Source organism: Carcharodon carcharias, chromosome 23 (genome assembly GCF_017639515.1).
Source record: "Carcharodon carcharias isolate sCarCar2 chromosome 23, sCarCar2.pri, whole genome shotgun sequence".
NCBI lineage: Eukaryota > Metazoa > Chordata > Chondrichthyes > Lamniformes > Lamnidae > Carcharodon > Carcharodon carcharias.
Window position 1 is genome coordinate 33054527 of NC_054489.1, and position 6806 is coordinate 33061332.

The following is a 6806-nucleotide window of genomic DNA, read 5'->3' on the forward strand; positions in this document are numbered from 1 at the left end:
GGAATATAAAAGTTGGGATATTTTGCTACAGTTGAACAGGGCATTGGTGAGACTACATCTATGTACAGATTTGGTCTCCTTATTTAAGAAAGGTAATTAATGCATTAGAAGCAGTTCAAAGAAGCTTCACTCGACTGATACCTGGGATGAGGTTGGGGGAGGGGTGGGACCTATCTTACAAGGAAAGGTTGGACAGCCTGTATCCATTGGAGTTTAGAAGATTGAGGCTAGGTGATCTTATTGAAACATATAAGATCCTGAGGGGACTTGACACGGTGTATGCTGAAAAGACGTTTCCCTTGTGGGAGAGACTGGATTTAGGGATGCAGTTTAAAAATAAGGGGTGCCTCATTGAAGACAGAGATGAGAAGAATTTTTTTCTCTGAGAGGGTTGTAAATCTTTGGAAATCTTCTTCCCCAGAGAGCAGTAGAGGCAGGGTCAATTAATATTTTTAAGGTTGAGGTGAATAGATTCTTGACTAACAAAGGAATCAAAGATTATCTAGGATAGGTGAAATGTGGAGTTGAGGCCACAATCAGATCAGCTATGATCTTGTTGAGTGGTGGAGCAGGCTCAAGGGGCCAAATGGCCTACTCATAGAATCTCTTCCAGTCTTTGTGGTCTACATAAAACTGAAGTTTGTCTGTTTTCTTCTTTAGCCAAGTGTCTTGCATCTCTCTGAGCTTGCAGTGGACAGTCCTGTGGATGTGTTGGTTGGCATCGTGCTTGATGGTGATGACTTGTCATTGAGGTAAACCCTGTAGAGGCGATTTTTCTCCTCCAGCAGTTTCTGGATTACCTCATTGGCTCTACATCAAGACTTCTAGAGCAGTGGAGTACACTATATCCCTGAAGGTTGCCCAGTTATTCTCAATGCAGTACATGCCCATTTTCACTGGACACAGGTGACTCTCGAGTTCTTCTGAGGGAGATTCCTTCATAGCTGCCTGTTTGAGTCTTGAGACATTGAGTTGCTTCTTGCCCTTCATGCCCTGGGGGCACCTAGGAGGATAGACCCTGATGTTTAGCTTTGAAATGATAAGACACTGGTCAGTCCAGCAGCCAGTGCTGCACATGGCTTTTGTTACATGTACATCCTGCCTGTCCCTCTGCCTGGTGATGATATAGCTGATTAGATAACAATGATAAGAATGTGAGTGCATCCAAGACGTCTGTTGCGAATAGGAAGGCAGAAGCCTGTTTTGGTGATTAAGAGCTCATGCTCAGCACATTTCTTCAACAAGAGAGTATTGTTGTTACAACTGCTAAGCCAGTTTTTTTCCAGTGACTCCTGACCTTGCCTGGTGATCTGCACCAACACTTGCGTTGAAGTCACCAAGAATGATTAGTTTGTCAGGCTTTGGCACAGTAGCAATAATGGAGTGGAGGCCATCATAGCATTTATCCTTGATTTTATCAGGGTTGGTCATGATAGAGTATACACACTGATAAGAGTTGCCTCTCTGTTGCTGGAGGGGGAGTTTAAGCACCATCCAATAATCATTCACAGCATTATGAAGGTGAGTCTGATAAGATGGTTCATGACAGCAAAGTCTATGCCAGCTTCACACTGTTCTTCTTTTCCATGGCAATTCCAAAAGAATGTGACCCTGCACCAATTTACTTGAGCTGACCCTCCTCAAATAGAGGAACCTCGCTGAGGGCAATGATCTGGACATTGTACATAGCCAGCTCTCTACCAGCAAGAACAGTTCATCTCTCAGGTCTTTCGGCTGTGTCATTATCCATGAGGGTGCATACATTCCCTGTGCAAATGGTGACCAGTGTCACCTTTATTTCTTTTTTGGGATTGACTCATGACCGCGTTGATGGGATCCCTGTCAGCTGCAGCCTGCAGGCCAGGAAGGTGAAACAAACAATGTTTAGGGCACCTTTTCTAGCCCCTTCCCCATGCTAGGGGGGTGAGCAGTATGGACCTGAAAAGGCCTGCTCAATCACTCAGGGCAGCGCTGCGTTCCTCTTCTGCTTCCTTGTAGTGAAAAGCAACCCTGTGGTGTGAGATACCTGTATGCAGGTTCACGGCTAAAGGTCCCAGTGAATCCACGTATGCTGCTATGTCATTCGCCCATTGCCACAGGACTTGTGGCAGCTGGATGATGGATGATAGATTATAGAAAGACAATGAACGGGACTTGTGCATGAATCGGGTATTAGTGAGGGGGAATTGGCCATCACCAGCCTCCCTCTCTTGTCCTGACATGTCTTGGTCAAATGGCAAGATAAGGCTAAATGACTGGAGATAGATTTGGTTGCAGTGGGTGACTCAGACGTCTTCTGTGTCTTGTTGAGCTCTATTCATTTGACAACACAGTGCTGACCCACCTTCAGGGCTGTTGGACCTTAGATTGGTCTCATCCGCCCAGTCCACTGAAATCAATCTTTGCATGCCATAGCGGACGCATCCCTAAATTGCCGAGGATTGGAGACCCAACGGCTCCCTTTACCTGGTTTGGCCCACCAGCTGAAGTGTGGCTACGGTCACATGTTAACAACTACTCGGGGCCACAGGTGATAGCTGGGTGAAAGTGAGGACCAAAAAGGATGAGCCACTCCAAAGAGTGCAGCAAGCCTGCCTGTGAGAGGCGCTACCCCTCCCTTACACCCCACCAGCCATTTAAATACTGTGGATACAAGGGCAGGTCTGCTGCTGGGAATTCTGCAGTAGTAACTCACCTGACTCCCCAAAGCCTGTCCACCACCTACAAGGCACAAGTCAGGAATACTCTCCATTTGCCTGGATGAGTGAACTCCAACAACACTCAAGAAGCTTGACATGATCTAGGACAAAGCACCCTGCTTGACCGGCACTCAATCCGCCACCTTAAGCATTCACTCCATCCACCAACGAGGTACAGTGGCAAAAGTGTGTACCATAAACAACAAATCAGTGGAGAACTTTTCCCCCAACATCCCCCCTCCCCCCCACCCCTTTCTCCCATTCCCATTGACAAGTTTTTCTAGGGCTCCTTAATGCCTCCCTTCGTCAAATGCTGTCTTGATATCCAGAGCAGTGACTCTCACCTCACCTCTGAAATTTAGCTCTTTTGTCCATGCTTGAACTAAGACTGTAATGAGAACTGGAACCAAGTGCCCCCTGGTGGGTCCCAAAGAGAGGTACAGTAAGCCAGTTATTGCTAATTAAGTGCTGCTTGATAGCACTGTCGATGACACCTATCATCACTATACTGATGATCAAGAGTGGACTGATGGGGCAGTCATTGCCCCGATTGGATTTGTCTGCTTTTTGTGGACATGACATACTTGGGCAACCTTCCACACCGCTGGGTAGATGCCAGTGTTGTAGCTGTATTGGAACAGCTTGGCTAGAGGCGCAGCAAGTTCTGGAGCACAAGTCTTCAGTACTACGGCTGGGTTGTTGGCAGGGCCCATTGCTTTTGCAGTGTCTAGTGCTGTCGGCCATTTCTTGATATCATGTGAAGTGAATCAAATTAGCTGAAGACTGGCATCTGTGATGTTGGGGACCTCCAGCACTTCTGGCTGAAAACAGTTGTCAGTTCTTCAGCTTTGCCTTTTGCATTAAGGTGCTGGGTTCCCCCATCATTGAGTGTGGGGATATTAATGGAGCCTGCTCCTCCAGTTAGTTGTTTAGTTGTCGGCCACCATTCATGGAAAAGGAGAGCACACTAAATCTAAAAGCCTGCCCTCTCTTGACAGAACACCACACTCAATCCGTTTTTTAATCATATCTTTAATCCCTTCTCGATCTAGTATTCTATCTTGATCCCCTCCAGATATTTCCTGGTTACTTTTTACACAGGTTAATTATCCATTGGGTGAGAATTTTTCATGTGACCTCCCGCCTTACTCCTAATTTCCTAATTTGTATTTGAATTTGCAATTGTATTTGAATATCGCATTACGGTGAAAAGTTTTGTGTGAATCAGCTTCACTGTCGGAAACAGGGATAACAACACACATGTCAACAGTCTGGACACTTGAGGCCTGGTCCACATATCCACTTTCCCAGAGGACAATCAGGGCAGACTGAGCCCTCTCATCTATCCAAGTGATGCTGCTATTTGAAACTATTTCTGCTGCTGTCTACTTTTGTAGTGTTCATGAGAATTTGCCTCCAGCACGTAGCATTTAGATTCACTTTAAGTAGCAGCAAGTCTCAAGCAGGAGCAGTATTGAGGGGAGGGGGGAGGGCAAGGTGAGAAGCTGGAAGCGATGCTTAGCATGTATGTCAGGAATTGGGGAGAAGCCCCAATTGTGGCACTTTGGAAGTCAAGACTGATGACTTGGGCAGGGAGCAGGTTGTAGGTGGGAGAGGGGGGAAAGACGGGTGGCTTGGAAATGGTAAATGAAGAGAGAAGTTTGTACCAACAGATTCAGTGCAGATCTAGCAGCTTAAAACTGGGCACCCGTGAGACGCTGTGTGTCAATACGGTGAACATCCATCTGGCAAAGGAAGAAGCTGGAGCCAGTCTGTCTTCAACATAGATTTATTCACAAAACCCAGTATAATAAAAGTGCAGACTACTCTTCCCTTCCACACAGCTCCCTCCTCTACAGGTGGAAACTGGTTCTTACATATGTGCCCTACCCTTTCCCCAATTGGTATCAGCAGCTCTTAATCACAACTAGACCATGCACTCAATTGGCACAGACTTTGCAGCATTTCCAGGCTGAGTGAACGCCACCGCCATCATGTCATTGGCTATCCCCAGAAAGTTCCAGCACATTCTTCGAGTCCTCAACACCAACACTGCTGGGTGAAGGAAGATAGCGTTTGCGTTTGTAAGGGTATGGGGGGGCTCTTGTGGTACTGAGGAAAGCTGATATCAACCTGAGCAAGAGAGCTGGGGAGAGCTAAGCAAGAAAGCTTTGAGGATAAGGTCGAGTGCATTATAACAATCGTGCAGAACCCACCTCAGTACAAGATTCCCGATTGGTTACCTGAACAGGCAGAAGGATGTTAAGGATGGAAAATACAGCCAGGTCTTGGCCAACAGCCTGGACAACAAACTGTGTGAGGACCTGGAGCAGTTGAAGAAGGTCCACCCACAGAGGGGTCTGCAACACTTCTGGCATCTCCATGTGCGTGGCCACCACACAAAGACAACAGGCAGGAGAGGACGATACCTTCCATCGCTTTGCTGATGACGGAGAGTAAACTGATGAGGCAGTAATTGGTTGGGTTGGATTTGTCCTGCTATTTGTGTACAGGACCTACCTAGGCAATTTTCCACATTTTCAGGTAGGTGCCAGTGTTGTAAGTGTACCGGAACAGTTTGACTAGGGGCACAGCTGGTTCTGGAGCACAAGTAGTCACTATTGCCGGAATGTTGTCAGAATCCGTGGCCTTTGCAGTATCCAGTGTTTTCAGCTGTTTTTTGATGTTACGTGGCGTGAATCAAATTGACATTTGTGATGCTGGGGACTCAGGAAGAGGCCAAGATGGATCAACTGCTCAGCACTTCTGGCCAAAGACTGTTGCATTTGCTTAAGCTTTGTTTTTTGCATTGATGTGCTGGGCACCCCCATCATTCAGGATGAGGATATTTGTGGAGCCTCCTCTACAATTAGTTGTTTAATTGTCCACCATCGTTCATGACTGGATGTGGCAGGACTGCAGAGCTTAGACCTGACCCGTTGATTGTGGGGTCACTTTGCTCTGTGTATTTCATGCTGTTTATGCTTTTTGGCATGCAAGTTTTCCTATGTTGTAGCTTCACCAGGTTAACACCTCATTTTTAGGTATGCTTGGTGCTGCTGCTGGCATGCCCTCCTGCACTCTTCATTGTACCAGGGTTGATCCCCAACTTTATGGTAATGGTAGAGTAGGGATATGTTGGGCCATGAGGTTACAGATTGTGTTTGAGTACAATTCTGCTGCTGCTGATGGCCCACAGCACCTCATGGATGCCCAGTTTTGAGTTGTTAGATCTATTCAAAATCTATTCCATTTAGCTACAATGCAGGACTACTTGCATGTTAAACTGCAGAAGCAGCATGCGCTAGACAGAGCTAAGCAGGCCCACAAGCAATGTATCAGATTAAAGGGCTGCAGCCCTGTCTATCTATCATTCGTGTTTCCAACAATGCAGTTGATTCAGAAAAGAACTTTTCACAGTCATGCGATATTCAAATATAAATGCAAATTCAAATACAAATTAGGAAATTGGGAGTAAGATAGGAAGCCACATGAAAAACTCTCACTTTATGGATAATTAACCTGTGTAAAAAGTAACCAGGAAATGTCTGGAGGGAATCAAGGTAGAATGTTGGAGAGAGCAGAGATTTAAGATATGGTTAAAAAGCTGATTAGGTATAGGTAGTTCTGTTGAAGGTGAGGACTCGAAACGTCAACCCTTTTCTTCTCCGCCGATGCTGCCAGATCTGCTGAGTTTTTCCAGGTAATTTTGTTTTTGATTAGGTATAGTGTCCTGTCAATCGAGGGCAGGCTTTTGGATTTAGTATGTTTTCCTTTCTTGGTTATCCAGGTGTTGTTCATACTATGGGAACATATTGTGGAGTGGCATGAAAGCTCCAATTAAAACTAATATTCCAAATTTAAGCCAATGGGGGGAGGTGGATTTTAACCCCAAATAACTGGTAGGTTGGGGGGCAGGTGATGATTTAAAATAAGTTCACTTTAGATTGCAACTAAAAAATTCAGCTCCAAAACATCCTCTTCCAGGTTTGCCAGAGGCACATTTGGATGCCTGCGAGTAACCTACTTGCCGAAGTTGGCACCTTAATTAGTGTAGGCGGACCAGCACTTATCCCAGCAATTAGTGCCCCTGAGGGGAAACTGATG

General features: G+C 46.0%; 1 pseudogene; it reads left to right on the plus strand.

The window, feature by feature from the left end:
* Window positions 1-4693: 4693 nt before the first annotated feature.
* LOC121268963 lies at window positions 4694-5146 on the plus strand (annotated as a pseudogene).
* Window positions 5147-6806: the final 1660 nt, after the last annotated feature.